The sequence below is a fragment of the Lepidochelys kempii genome, chromosome 19 (assembly GCF_965140285.1).
Source record: "Lepidochelys kempii isolate rLepKem1 chromosome 19, rLepKem1.hap1, whole genome shotgun sequence".
In the NCBI taxonomy this organism is placed as follows: domain Eukaryota; kingdom Metazoa; phylum Chordata; order Testudines; family Cheloniidae; genus Lepidochelys; species Lepidochelys kempii.
Window position 1 is genome coordinate 17,895,445 of NC_136398.1, and position 15,826 is coordinate 17,911,270.

Consider the following 15,826-nt stretch of genomic DNA (forward strand, 5'->3'; position numbering starts at 1 on the left):
GTGTCCCCGGGGGGAGGGGGGCTGTGTGGGGGAGATGGGGGGGGAGATGGGGGTGTCCCCGGGAGCTGCTCGGGGGAGGTGGGGGGCAGCGGGGGGACGATGGGGGGTAACCGGGGTGTCCCGGCACGGAGGGGCCGAGGCGGGGGAGGGGGTCTCCCGGCCGCTGCTGTCCCCCGGGCGGCAGGGGGCGGCGTCGGCGGCTCGGCTCGGCTCCCTCCCGCCGGCTCCCGCCCTCCCCGCGCGGCGCGTCGGGGAACATGGCGGCGGCGGCGGCGGCGAGGGACTGAGCAGCTCGGCGGCCGCGCAGGTGAGGGGGCGGCGGGGGCGCGCGGCCCGGCCCGGCCCGGCTCCGGCTCCGGCTCCTCCCGCGGACCGTCCCTGCCCCGGGCCGGGCGCGCAGCCCCCGGCCCGGCCCCCGCCTGGGCCTCCCCGCTCGGGCCCGCCCCGCCCCCGGGCTCCGCGCCCCGACTCCCGCCCTGCCTGGGGCCGGACCCCCCGGGCCCTGCCTGGGGCCCCCCGCGAGCGGGCGCCGAGGGCGACCCCGGCCTCGGGGTCAGCCGCCGCCCGGCGCGGGTCCGGGGGGCCGAGCGAGCCGCGCTGGGAGCCCGGAGGGGCCCGCGGGCCGGCGTGTGCCCGGCAGCCGGCGGCCCCGGGGTCCGGCCCCCGAGCGCGTCCTGGCGCGGCTGCGGCCCGAGCTCGCAGCTCGGGAAGAGAGGCGAGCCCGGCATGCGAGCCCCCGGGTTCGGGGCGGGGGAGCCCGCCCGTTTGCAGCCGCCCTGAGAGGCAAAGCCGCTCCGGGGCCGGCCGGCCGGGCTCCCCCGTCCCAGGGGCCGGCCGAGCGGAGGGGCGCGGGCTGCGGCTGCCGCCTGGGGCCCAGCCCGGCCGGACGCTGCTCTCGGCAGCCGCCGTGGACGCGGCGCAGGCGGCGGGGCCCCTTGCCGGAGCGGGGCCTCTGTCTGCACCCAGGCTCAGCGCGCGTCGGCCGAACACCGGCTTCCCGGTCGTTGCGCCGACGTGCGCTCGGCGCTGCCGGCTGCGTTTGGCGCCTTTCTGCGCCCTGCACGGCTCGAGCCGGTCACTTCGCGCTGGCTTTTGCTCCGGGTCGGGCGGCGGGGGGAAGCCCGCAGTGCAGCTGCCACCTGTTGCCCGGCTGTCATGCTGTCTTCGCTTCGACGTGTGCGTCTGTGCTCCGGCCCTGACAGGGTTTAAACGTCGGAAGGCATTTGCTTTTGCTAAACTCCCAAATATCTGACCAGTCAGAACGGAGTGTTGTTTTTTTTTTTTTAAACCTAGGCGAGGCAGGGTGGCCTTGTGGATAAAACGTCAGGCTTTCCTTTCCGGGACCAGGTTCGAGTCCAAAGCAAGACTCAGAAAGCAATAAGTTGAACTGTATTAACACAGCCAGGGAAGGGAATTTGCATGGAGCAAGCAGTGCAGTTGATGATTGGTTTGATACAGTTGTCATTTCTGTGTACAGATTTGCTGGCGTTTTTGGTATTTATTTGATCAGCTGTGGGCAGTGAAAGCCGACTTAGAATCTAGAGTTTGCTGTGTTTTGCTTAGCAAGACCTGCCTGTAGCTGTCTAATAGAAGCTTGGGCTCTTCGTGAAACACATCGGAGGGGACCAGCTGCCTGTGACTTATTTATTGTTCTTTTTATTAATTTTGGGAGGCGCTCTGACACTGCGGGGATGAGGGCCGTATAAGTGCTTAGATAGATGGATGTTTCTTTTTGCGAATACAGACTAACACGGCTGTTACTCTGAAACCTGTCATTATGCAAGGCACTGCATTTAGCCGTATGGAGTGGAAATCTATCAACTGCATGAAAAAACTTGTTGTGTATATAAAGTCTGCTGCAGTTTCCACGGTATGCATCCGATGAAGTGAGCTGTAGCTCACGAAAGCTCATGCTCAAATAAATTGGTTAGTCTCTAAGGTGCCACAAGTACTCCTTTTCTTTTTGCAAATACAGACTAACACGGCTGTTACTCTGAAACCTATAAGTTAATTCAGTAATAATACTTAGTGTTTATATGGCAGCTTTTATCCAAGGTGCTCGGAGTGCTTTATGGAAACTAATTATACCTCACAATCCCATGGAAAGTGGGTGAGTAGTATTAACCCTGGTTCACAGGAGGAGAAAATAAGGCAGAGAGAAGTGAAAGGACCTGCCAAAGACATCACACTAACCAATAGACCACGCTTCTGTCTTTTTAAACTGGGAAGATGGCAGGAAATTCCCAGACAGTTTTCTGCTTCCTTCTCTCCATATGGATGTTTTGGGATGTTGCTGAGGTACTCCTCTCAGTGTAGCACAATATAAAAATGAACAAATAGAGGATGGTGCTGGAATATCTACCACTGAAAAATGTGGTCTCTTGCTCCTGAGGCATTTCTGCTGTAAAGTAAAGGGTAATCCCAGTGACTGGGCAGATAAATCCCATAATTACTATCCCTTGGGGCTTTTCTTTGTTTACCCTTTGAAAGGTATCTATAGGAAAACATCTGATCCTTCCACAGCCCTCAGAATGATGCACTCTGATAGAACTGGAAACAGAGCAAGAAAAGGTTTGACTGTTGTATAAATAGCAAGATGTTTAAAAATAAACAGTGTCAAATTTGCTGCTGCATGTCATTGAGGTTTAGTTTACATTTTTTTGAAGCTGCTGTGTAGAATTATGCCAATATTTTCAAGTCTGAATGGTTAAGTCTTATTTTCAGAATTGCTGAGTACCTCAGTTTCCTTTGACCTCACTGGAAGTTGTGGGTGTTCTGCACTTCTGAAAGTCAGGTCAATTATTTAGATGCCTAAAATATGGAGATCAAAGCCTAACTTTAGGTGTTGACACTTGACTATTTTGGTCTTAGCTCTATAGTATTGTTTACTGTTGTTGTTTATATGATAAATCCTGCCTCATATTAGCTAAAAAATCCATGTGATGACGGTTTCTATTTATCTCTTTGGAAATCAGTAACACTGTGGTCAGGAAGAGTGTTTATCAATCAAATTTCATATATAAATAAATACTTGCTAGCTGGTTGCAGAGAGTCACCTCTCAAAAAAGGACAATAGCTTTTTCTGGATCTCCAGCTTCATTTTCCCATTTCAATGTTTGTTTCACACTTTTCCCATGCTGGCCGTGATGAAGATTTCCAGACGTTCTAGCTCAAGACATTTGGAACATAGTATGATGAGCCCACCAAGGATTTCATGATCATCACTAAAGCCATATAGAATTTCACAAAGACAGTAAGGTTAGAACTCATCTCCTGCTCTGAAAGCACAGATTCCTACCACTTGAGCTAAAGGACAGTCCTGAGTAGTTCTGAAGCCATCCAGTAGAGTGTGGTGCACATACTAACAAGTTAGTCCATTACAAGAGGTAAGAGTGTATGTAACATAACAATACATATTTTTATTTGTTTTGGGGGTTTTTTTACATCAGAATTTGTTTTCCCTTGAGGCAGATATTGACCTCAAATTTTTTTTGGTCAGTATTTACATCACAGCTCCATGAATCATAACTTTTCACTTCAAGAGAAGTCCATATCTGTTAATAACTTTGTATATTATTTCAGAACAGCAAGCATGAGACTGAATTCACTTTATTAAAAAAAGAAAAAAAACCTCTCCCCAAAAGCCCCCGAGATATGTCCAGAGGTTAAAGCGAAAGAGTGAGTCAGCCATTGCTGGCTCTATATCTTTGGGCAAGTTGTTTCACTGTCTCCCTTGGATTCCTGAGGTATAAAATGGGTATAATACTTAACTTTGACCTACTGGTCTGGAAACATAATGAAATAATTTTTATAAAATGCCTTGGCATCCTTGGATGCAAGGCGCTGTAGAAGGGCAAAGTGTTGGTATTCGCCAACTAACCAACCTTTAAACTATAGGGAATATTTTTTGGGTTAGGAGGGGCGAGAAATGAGCTGCACCTTTTATCTTTTTACTTTATGTAAGAGTAACACAAGAAAAGATTGAGACAAAGGGGTGGACAGAGCACTGATCAAATTTGAGGGGGAAACAATGAAGGAACAAAACATTAAAAGTACATGTAAACAAACCAGTTGAGCATCTGTGGGGAAGGGGAGGACTGGAGCTCTGGATGGCCTTGTTTTATGTACCTTTTAGAATGTGTGTGACTGTTGTCCTACAAAGCAGACCAAATATATGTTTTGTCAGGCTGTGAAATTCACATACCTGTGTGCTGAGCTGTGTTTTTATGCAGAGGCCTGTGCTTGTTACATGAACCACTCTTGTTTTCGGAATCTGGAGCAATATGCTACCCGTTGCTAGGTCTGTGAACTTGCACTTCAGTGCCATTATAATTGAGAATTTGATATGTCTGAGTTTCTCATAACATTAATTAATATTTTCATCTTCATCCGCTTCCCCTCTTCTTTTTCTTTTCTTGTCTGTTTTTCCCATTGCACTGAGTATTCAGGGAAAACAGCTGAAATTCAGTTACGTTTTGTGATGAGAAGGGCAAATTTTGAATCTGTTAGTCTTTCACTCTCCAATTTTTCAGCTTGGTGGAGAAGTTGGCCTCATTATGGCCTGGGCTTCACCCATTTTGTGGACAGAGAATCTCCGTTCGTAGGGCTGTCGATCTGTGATACATTTGCCCAAAAGAACAGAATGATACTTTTTTCAGAGTAGCAGCTGTGTTAGTCTGTGTCTGCAAAAAGAAAAGGAGTACTTGTGGCACCTTAGAGACTAACAAATTTATTTGAACATAAGCTTTCGTGAGCTACAGCTCACTTCATCGGATGCATGTGAGCAGTAGCTCACAAAAGCTTATGCTCAAGTAAATTTATTAGTCTCTAAGGTGCCACAAGTCCTCCTGTTCTTTTTGTAGAATGATACTTAGCGCTTTTACTGAGTTTTTTCTCATAAAGAGTTTTAAGTAATCCTTGCAACTCCACCGTGCAGTAGGTAGCGGGTCAGTATTGTCTTTCCTTTGATGATAAGGAAACTGAGGCACAGAGATCAATTGATTTGCCGAGGCCAGAGAAGGAGTTTGCCAGAGTTGAGAGTAAAACTCTGGAGTTCCTGTCTTCCAGGTCTGGCTTGTGCCACTAGACTGAACACCTCTCTCTGAAAACTTTCTTCATGCTGCCCATCAAATATCATCAATATGATCTAAATTCACAGACACTTTTTGCAAGTGTCCAACAGCTGACCTGCTCAGTCCCTCCAGCCCTACTTTAATTAGCTCTTGTGTATGCCTGCATAACATAACATGAGGAGTCCAGAAATCTCCTGGGGGGTTGTTTTTTGAGCTTTGCTATGCTACAGGAATGGAGCTGTTAGTGTCACTGCAAGTTTGTAAAACTCAGCTATCCTCCCATTCAGAAATACACAATTCCTCTCTCCTCTCGGTTCTCCTGACAACGTGCCAGAGACTGTGTGGGGCTCCTTCATGTTGGTATATTATCAAGGGAGCTGTTCCAATTCATGCATTGCTGGAGCCACATTTACTGCTGTTTGGTGAGCATGCTGGGGGCAGATACAGTGCATCGCAATCTCAGTGGAATCATTCTGGCTTCCCCTAATGCGTTATTGATGTCTGTGGTGATGGGAAGGACACTAGGAAGAGTAGTTTCTTTGCAGCAAGAATTACTGCCGTGCATACTAGCTGCGTGTTTTGGTGTCTGTACGCTTTCAGTTTTGGTGTCTGTACGCTGCAGTCCACGTTGAGAACTAGGCGCTGCAAGTCCTGACCCAGAACCATGTTTGCTTAGAGCCCATAACATATTAGCCGTGTCTCTTTTGCTTTCATGTAGTTCAACTATGGGGTTAATTAAACCATGAAGAGTATATGGCCAGTGGCTGATTAACCCTTAGAATGAGTGTCCTCATCCATAGAGTGTTGGGAGATGGGAGCTGGGAACTCTGCTTCAGTCTTTGTTTTCATTTACCTCCCCCTGGACAGCAGCACTGCCATATTCCCTTTTTCAGCGCGATCTCTCCTTCCCAGCTCCAAATAAATCATCACATCCTCTGCCCCCAGCCCCTTCCATTCAAAATAGTAGGACACCCAGCGATTCACCTTCCCTGCTGGCAGAGAGCCTTATGCTCCCTATCCACCATCTCCTGACTGCTGTCAAGTGTGCTCGCACATCCTCTCTGGGCCCTGTGCCAGAAACTCTGCCGTGACCTGCCCTCCCAGTATCCCTGCTGTTTCCCAGCCTGAGGGAGAAGCCAAGAGCCAGCAAATAGAGGGAGGTGGAGCTCTGTTTGAGGGCTGGCTGAGAAGAGGTATGTTCTCTGCAGGGGAATGTGAACCGGTAGGACTCACTCTAGGCAAGTGTCCAGCTCTGGCACTCCCTTGCATTGGCCGGAAACATACCCTTCCCAGTCACAGCCCACCTCCTGCCATGCTGCTGTGCAGTAGTTGCCCTTAACTCTGTAGAACTGGCCAGTCCCCAGTGTTAAACACTTGGAGATTAGCTTGTATCTCAAGGTTTACAGCATGTGGATCAGACATTCTGAGTGTGCATTCCCTCTCCCATAATGCCTTTCTGGGAGACGTGGATTTTGTTCTTGGCAACTCACCTTCTGCAGCAGTGCCCACTACTGCAGAGAGTGAGATGTTTGTCTCTCTTTCTCTTCCTGGGGGGGCATCTTTTTGATCAGTCTTGGTTCCATCTTTTTACGTAACATGGATTTTCTTGCTTCAGTCATGACAGAGCTATATGACTCTGCATGAGAAATGTTGCACGTTTCCATATTACATGAGGGGTGTGTATCCAGTCAATGGGATAGCGACCAGAAAGGGAAGATGATGGAGTTGGAATGAGGTGGTTACACAGAATCGCCTTTCTAAAAAATTATGTTTTACAAAATGTAAATGGTCTTAGTGTTCGTGTTCCTGCTACCCATTGGCCGCTCTTATTTTTCGACTGACCCTGGGCACTTTGTCTGTCCTGTTCCAGCAAATTACAAGAACCACGTGAAAAACATCTCCACAGTTACTGTTCAGCTAATGGGAGACTGCAAAGCTTCAGCCTCAAACTTTCACTTAATTTAAATTATGAATAATCTGGTGAAGAAAGTCCTTTGGATCCTATGTATTTATATAGATTTTAAATTCCACCCACTATATTGCCAAGAAACTATAGAGGAGAAAAAACCCTTAAATATCAAAGCTATGTTGGCCTTGACCTACCCCTGCCACTTCTCTTACAAACAGTGTTTCTAGTGCCTACTTCTGGTTCTTGTACAGTATTATTGTATTATTTATTGTTTGCACTGCAGTAGCACTTAGGAGTCTTAGTCATGGACATCATTGTACTAATCACAGTAATTAACGGTCTTAGAATTCTGCTGACATCAGTGATGGTGGGTAAAGGTGAAAAATATTTTATTAAAGCTGTATAGTGTGAATTGCTGAGTTATGTGATATTTTCATAGTTAAAATGCATATGGTTTGTATGAAGTTTTCAGGAAGTAATATCCTTCATTAAATCAACAGGATGTCATTAAAAATTACACTTCAAAACATGATCTAGTGATACTACTGATAAAGCCATTGCTGGTGAGGAAACAACAGTAATAATGTTCTCCCTCTTGAGACAATAATAAACATTTTAAATGAAGATATACTTTCTATGGAACCTTATGATTTACAACTGATTGCCATCTATTGGCCACCTTATGATTTACAACTAATTGCCATCGGGGGTTGGCCTAGATGACCTCCTGAGGTCCCTTCCAACCCTGATGGATATTCTATGATTCTATGATAAAAGACATTTGTAACCTCTCTAAGGGACTACCATAACATCGTTATGTTTTTCAGGTCACTTGTTGATAATTTTTATGCCACACTGAAATGAGAGCTATAAAACTGAAATATCTTGAGATCCATTCTATAGTTGGAGGAAATGGGGGTATGCTCTCAAACTCTGACTACGATAGTGAATTCTTTACTTTCAAAGTCAAAATGAGAGAGACGGTGAAATCCTGGCCCTGTTGATATCAGTGAGAGTTTTGCCATTGACTTCAATGGAGCTAGGATTTCATCTCAGATGTATTATTGTAGTGGAAGTATTGAGGCTGTCAGTAGAACATGTAGGTCTTCATAATATGACCATACCAGTTTTTCATTGTGTGTTTTCTGTGCAGTAGCATCTACTGAATGCCTTCTACCAAAATGAACATATTTCTGATGTATTTTCCTAGATTAGATTTTCAGAGTGTTCGTCCGTCCAACTTCATTAGCATCACTGTGGACTGTCTTGTGAGAAGCTGGAGCCACAATTGTACATGTTCATGGTAGTGAATTCTCTCTTATAGTTAGCTGTGGCAGTGGAAATCATTGCTATAGCAGTTTTCAGTCTTTGTAGGCCCTGAACAATCATTCTTCTTCCATTTTGCATATGCTCAATTTCTTGCAAAAACTTTTCTTTGCTGTCCACATAGAGTATATCCATGTTACAAGGCCGTAACTCTTGGTATCTGTGGTAGCTTTGACAAGTGACTATTCTGCATACACTTCAGACAGATGTCCAAGCATTGGAGGCCCTTATACTCATTGACCTACTTTCTGTGGTGTTAGCTAGACTCTTGCATAACTGTCCAGCATGAATTCAAGCACATGTTCAGTGGTACAGTTTGATATTTGAAAGTGACATAGCCTGTCAGGACATGCTCCACATACAGTCCTGAGCTCTCAGCCACTGAGGCAAATGCTGGAATCTGTGCTGGCAGCAATATGTCAGCTTCCACCAGATGTGACTCTCTTTAATTTTAATCTATCTGAATACCAGTTCAGAAGCAGTGTCTCTCATGATTCCTAAGTTGTGCACCAAATCACTGGAGGTCAGAATGATTTTAAGACCACTGCACTCGGCACAGTGTTCTGCATCTCTGTTGTCCATGAAGTCCTCTCTGAAATGCTTGTGTAGTGGAGGATAGGCATTGATGGTGGCTTTTAGAGATCTCTCATTCGATGTCATCCAGTGGATATCAATGACAGCTTGTCAGTACTGATCAGCTGTGATCCGCTCTATCTCCACACTCACAGCTCTTGTTGAGTCCGTGGTTCTTAGGAGTTGTAAAGGACATCAAACTTGCTGAAGACTCTCTGGAGGTGACTGACCCCAGTGTCTTGTCATGTCATGTCTCTGGTCTGCGACTGCAGCAGTGCCAGATGACCAGGTTGCGACGAAGTAAAAGCTACTCCCCGCATTCCCCCCCGCGTGGCAGTTTCTTCAACAGATGCAAAAGCAATAGTTGCTCTGCTTCAGGAAGGTTTCAGTGACTTGACCTTGCCTCAGGCAGCCCCAGAGACTCTGGTATTGCCCTGGCATTCCGCACCAGCAAGAAAGTAGTTCTAAACCTGAGTAGCCTCATTATTGGTCTCCGTCTTACAGGAGGGCCAAGTGGTTGCTTGATGATCTTGATTTATCTGTCATCACGCTGAGCTTTGCAGTCTTCTGCATTGTTGAGACAGCTTTAATTTTCATTTATGGCGGTAAACTATTCAATGATACCAGCACATGCTGCCTCTGACGAAAACTCCTCTCGCATTGAACTTGGTCAGTTACTGCATGTTGATGTCAGCTGAAATATCAGTAAATGCCCTCTAATATTTTGTGGTTTTATAAACTGTACAGAATGTCTGGCAGGTAGTGTTAAGTCAAGCAGTGTGCTCTGTAACAGTGTATTTTTTCCTTGTTAGTCATACTCTGCATGTTCTTTCGCAGCTACAGGATGGGATTTTGATTGCTTGTAGTCATGATTTTTCTTCATTGACATCTACTACACCTACAGTATTCAAAGTAAGACTACATAGAGCCACACTTCTTAGAGAGTTGAGTGCTGTGTGTGGTTATTTTTTTATTTTGGTCAGTTTCCAAACTCTTGTCCTTTCACGCACATGGAACAACCCAATTCCTTGTTCCTTGCAATTAGCCCTGGGTAATCAGTTTGGGTTTTCTCACAGGGACTGGCTAAGAATTCCCATTCAGTGCTGTTCTGCTAGATGTGGTATGTGCTATTGGGGTAGAGTAATTAGGTGGCACACAGGGACACTTGTTTTCTTTGTTGGAATCTTCACAAGTATTGTTTGCATTTTGCTGGACTTCTCTTCACAGTCAAACTCAACAGATTCCAGAGAACATTTTGCCTGTTTCAATAGACTCAAGATGTTGAATTCTGGGATCACAGCTTTCTAAGTAACAAGACAAACCAAAGTTAATTCTATGCAGTATGAAATGCTAATAGCAATTGATAACACAAATCTTCTCTGAGCTCATTTGGACTCCCCTGGACTGGTGCTGCTGCAGCTCCCTGTTTCTTCTCCCAAGAGGCACAGATGTATTAATACAGCTCTGTGTGACTGAAAAAAATAAAATAAAGGTGTGTGTGTATATCTGTCTATCTATCTGTGTGCGTGTGTGTATATACATACACTCATTGGTTTTGCTCCCCCACTCTCTGGGGTCTGTCTGGGGTCCTCCAAGCCCCCCTCCTTCTCCCAGCTGGCTTGGCTGGGCTCCGCTCTTATTGGCAGGGGCTCTGTTCTGGTGTGATCAGACTGTTGTTCTTGCTGCTCCTGCGTCAAGGTGTAGTGTCTGAAAATTAAGGTGTGGCATGGCTTTTGCTCTAGGCTTGTTGGGTGGGCTGTTCCCCTGTCTCCTTCTCACTTTGTCAGGACTTGGACTTCTGCATCTCTTCTCCCTTTGAAACAGCAGCTGAGGCTCTCCTCTTTGGTTTCAGCAATAGCAGGTCTGTCATCTGTTTGGCTCTGCTACATGCAATCAGGGACAGCCTGGTGTTGGCTACCTTGAATGGCTTCCACTCTCCCCATATGATACCCTGGCAGCTACAATCATCTTCAGCATTTGCACTAACATCTCCCAGGTTCAAAAAAGAGAGCTGGTACCAGGGTATTCTTTGAGTAGTATCCCTGAGGGTGCTCCATTTCAGGTGTGCATGTGAAGATTTTTGGTAACTGCCCATTCAGGCTCCACGTGTGCTCCAGACATTCTCATGCCCTGTTGTCTTATGTGGTATCTTCATTACTGCAGGCTTGCAACCATGGCAGCCCATTCTGTATGATCCTCTCCTAGTCTTTGTGGATGAGTAGTCCTTTTCATCGTCCCAGGATACCACATCGTCCATTCAGCTTCTTTTTTTGCCTCATGTTCTTCTGCCATCTGTTTTCCTTTCCAGTTCCCATAAGCATTCATCACCTGCTGAACCTCTTAAAATGTGCCCTGCAAATTGAAGCTTTGTTTTCATAAGCTCTCTGACTAGTGTTCGCTGGTTCCAATAATTTCCAGTGCTGTGTTGTTGGCTACATGGTCTATCCATGATATTTTCAGAATGCACAGCTACATAAGGACACATCTCGGAGAACTCCAGTTACTCCACAAGGAGAGTAATCTCTCCTTTTCAGAGGTGAATCCTTGCCTCTGAAGCTTATACATCTGTTTGGTGTGGCAGAGCCTGGATTTCTTGACTCTTGGGGTATGCAGTAGGGCTCACTTTCCCTAGGCTTTCTCTGAGACAGTGATTTGAATAAGGAATAAGAAGACTGAGTTGGAGAATTTTATTTGTGGTGAGTTGGAAGAGTTTTTTGTGGATGTTGAGCCAACGAAAGCTTCTGCATATACCTCTAGGATGAATTTGTATATTCCTGGAGTTTTGTTTGGGCTCTTTTGATTAAGTAGAAATAATTAATTTAGTGGTATTCTGAATCATTCCTATAGCACCGTTAGTTTATATGCCACATTACATACTCCTGTATGTTCCCTGCCATGAACTTTACAGTCTAAGACAGGGCCCTGCAAAGTATAGGTGCAGGGTTAATTAAATGAAACAAAATTCCCTGAGCATGTGTGCTGAGTAGAGATTTGGGGCTCAGTCCTACTCTCCTATTTGTAGCATGCTTAACTGCCTCTCAAAGAAGCAGTCACTGCCTTTGAACAAGGGGGTGTTGGGTTACCTCCTGTGTAGGGAGGACAGTCACACCTTGGCATTCCACCTTGATGATATTATGGAGCCCAAATGCTTGTCTCCTGCTTCTGTTTTTTAAAACCTTCCTCTAATACGTAGTGCTGAAACTGCCGTCTAGATACTGTTGCATGGCTGTGCCTTCATAACACCCAAAGGCAGAATCCTATTTAAAGGACTCCGGTGAACCACATAGCAGTTCCCGGGCAAACTGCAGGTTGTTTTGATTTATGTTTAAGGTTTGGCATATGGCTCAGTGCAAATTAAAACAGCTACATGATTGTAAAGTTACTATCATGACTGGCACCACTTTGGCCTCTTTGTTCAGTCTCATCCGAGTGCTTGGGGTATGAGTGAATTCCCCTGCTTCTTATAGACACGATCCCTCCAGGTTAAGTATGGAACTTTTTGGCATGCTGGCATGGGGCACAGTTTCACTGCTACTGCTCAAGCTATTCCTGTTCTGTGGACATAGATCTTCGTTCTTCAAGGCTGTTAGTCCCACAAGCATCAAACTTTAATAAATAAAACTGAATTAAAACCCAGATGGTCCAGAGGTAGGGCCTGGGACTCAGGAGACATGGGTTCAGTTCTCTGCTTTACCCCCTCCTTCCTGGGTGACCTCACACAAGTCACTTTGTGTCTCCAGGCTTAATTCTTAATCTGTAAAATAATATTTCAGTGCCTCCTGGATGTGCTGTGGGAATAAATTGTTAAAGATTGTGAGGTGCTCGGATGCTGCTGTAATGGAGGCCATCTCGGTACTTTAGATATCTCGACTGTAGGAAAGACTGCCCCCTGGGATGGGAAGATGGGTGGACTGGCCTCTGCTGGAGTGCAGCCGTGCTAGCAGGGCCCCACTGCAGTTATAAAACCAGCTAATAATTATTTGGGCCTAAGGTTACTGACAGCAGTGCCTCTGCAAAGCACTGTGAAACAGGAACCTGCTGCTTCTTCAAGAGCAGCTGAATGGATTTGTGGAAAGGCGGAGTCTTTGCGACCTTCCTTTCATGTCTGGATCTGGCACTTGGGCACCTGTAACCCAAGGGAGGAGAAATGATAGGGCAGTGCAAAGTGCTGGAAATCATAAAAGCAGCAGAACCAAAGATGAAGAAATCTCCCCAGAGTAATTCAAAGACAGAGCTGAAGCCTCTGTAACTCTGTTTACAGTAACAGTGGAATTTGCTTTGTATGATTTGATTACTGAATCCCCTCCATGTCAGACAGTCTTCACAGTGGAGTGTTCTCCATCTCCAGGTCAAGTGGAGGCAGATCTTTGCTCTGGACCTGGGCTTAGAACCATCCCTCATGAGGGGCTCTCCAGAATTCTCTACCTCCAAGCAGCAGATCCAGGACTCCCTTTGGAGCGGAGCTTTTACAGGGTTTTTAAAAGATTGTAAAATCTGTATGTCTCAGTCAGTTCATTGGCTTGGAGGTTTTTCTCTTCAAAAGGGCTACAACTTAAAAAAAGTTCTGGCTTTCTGAGGAGGGTTTAAAAAAGAGCCCCTCCCCTTCCCCTCCTCCCTAGTCCTACAGGCTCTCCATCATGATGGAGCAGCTGCAGGGTCAAACCTGAGTGGACAGTGGGACAGGCAGCCAGCGCTGCTCCTTGCTGCTGCCAGTAGTACACATCATGTGTAATGTGCATACAAAGGTGCCCCAGACTTTCAAGTAAGTTTAGCAGTGCTGGCCTGAATGGGGGCCTAACTAAACAAGTGCTTATGTTCTTAGAAAATGAAACAAGCCAACAAAAAATTTGAGTTTTTTAAGAACAGGTTAGAGAAATTCTTGTCAGGGATGCAAAAAGAAAAGGAGTGCTTGTGGTACCTTAGAGACTAACAAATTTATTTGAGCATAAGCTTTCGTGAGCTACAGCTCACTTCATCAGATGCATCTCACGAAAGCTTATGCTCAAATAAATTGGTTAGTCTCTAAGGTGCCACAAGTACTCTGTTTATTTTTGTGGATACAGACTAACACGGCTGCTACTCTGAAACTTGTCAGGGATGGTCCAGGTTTACGTGGCCCTGCTTCAGTGCAGGGGGCTGGACTTGATAACTTCTCCAGGTCCCTCCAAGCCCTACGTTTCCATGAATGGAACCTACAGAGAAATAAAGGTAGCAGAGGCATTTAAAGCCTCAGGTACAATGCCTCCTATTATTATGCACTCTGTGAAAAGAGCAGTGATTTTTATGGGCAGAGTGATTCCATACCTCTTATTGCAGAAGTCTATAGGGCTACTACAGGGACTTCTGCCCACACTTCTCTAACACTGTGGTATTGACATCCTCACCCTTGCTGATGCAGCATTTGTAGAAAGGTGTTTTGTGACAGGGTGCCTAATAACTCTAAAATACCTTTCAATTCTACATTGGTAAATTGAATCCTTCTCCCACCCTAAGGGATGATTTACTGTTTTTTCTGCATCATACTGTGAAGACTATCTGACGTGGAAGGGACTGAGAAAGGGGAAATTCTGTCTTGCCTGTGAATCTTCACTGTAGGACTTTCCGTGTCAGACAGTCTGACCTTTGGAGGATTGAATTATGTCCGTTTTCTGACTATTGCTCATTTGTTAAATAGTTTGAAAGAGAAGAGGGTGTTCCTCCAGGAACTCCCAAACTTTCACATCAAGGCTCTGCTGCAAATGGCTTGCGTTGTATAGCACTTTTAAATTTTCTTGTAGTTAGTTTCCAAAGCTGAAAAATACTGTCCTTCTAGAACGTTCTTCCTGTGGGGTCATCCTAAACCCAGATTCAGAGCAAATATCTGGCCTGCCTCCAGTTGCTATAGTGATGGAGAACACCCCACTGTGAAGATTGACTGACATGGAGAGTCCTACAATGAAAACTCACTAGTAAGACAGAATTTTCCATTTCTGTTTAGAATTCTGGAGACCAGAACTGTCTTGTGGGAATTGACCAGTGACTGGTATAATCTGGTATCCTGCCTCGGACAATGGCCCATGCCAGAAGCTTCAACTGGAAGACATACTCCTGCCCTCCTTCCTTTGCCTCACAAAATGCAGCTACTTATGTAGTACTATACCATAGAGAAGCGTTTTCTTGCTCATCCCAGCTACCATTCAGCTTTTACCTTGGTGCGTGGTATTGATAGTCTATGTAATTTCTGTCTCAGCTGTGTAATTACAGATGATGATCTTTATCTGGATGTCTAATCCTTTTTTGAATGGTACTGCTGCATCGCATTGATAGTGTCCAGCAGCAGCAAAATTTATTTCCTTCTGTCTGTTTTAGATGTCATGTTTTTAATGTTATAGAAGTATCTATTGTACTCTGGGACGGGCAAATGGGAGTCCTTGAGTGACCTTCTCTACACTGTTCATTATTTTATATAGCTCAAATATCTCTCCTCTGATTTTTCTCTTTTTCATATTAAATCATTTTGGTCTTTATTCTTTCCTTGTGTGACATGATTTACATTTACAAAAGGTGTATTGGTTTGTTTCTGTCCTGTTCTCCACATCAAAGGTGTATGTCAGAATACCTGCAGTCTTTGGCGCTTCGGTGTAGCAGATTGAGAATTCTGTGACAGCTTCATTTAAATTAAAATACGGAAGTTTTAATGCATAAAATATGATAATGCATAAAGCAAGCAGTACATTAGCCTCTGTTATTCAGTTTGAGATTAAATTCAGTTTTTTATTTTGTCTCCATAGTTTCAGTTTTTGATATGCCACAGAGCTTTGTGTGTGTACTGACAATGCATACCTGCCTTGTAGAAGTTGTCCTGGGGAGCTGGAAGTTACAGCAGTTCTGTAGAGGCGTATTGGGGCTTTTGGCATCTAGGGGATTGTGGGATAAGTATATTAGATGTATGTTTCTGCTAAAATGA

General features: G+C 45.5%; 1 protein-coding gene across 5 annotated transcripts in view; it reads left to right on the forward strand.

Moving 5' to 3' along the window:
- The first annotated feature begins 213 nt into the window (after window positions 1-213).
- Window positions 214-15,826, forward strand: part of SCMH1 (Scm polycomb group protein homolog 1) — a 121,059-nt gene continuing 105,446 nt past the window's right edge. For all 5 annotated transcript variants that reach the window (XM_073317931.2, XM_073317932.2, XM_073317934.2 and 2 more), the window contains exon 1: window positions 214-307. The gene's annotated coding sequence lies outside the window, so the exon portion shown is untranslated. The remainder of the gene's footprint in view (window positions 308-15,826) is intronic.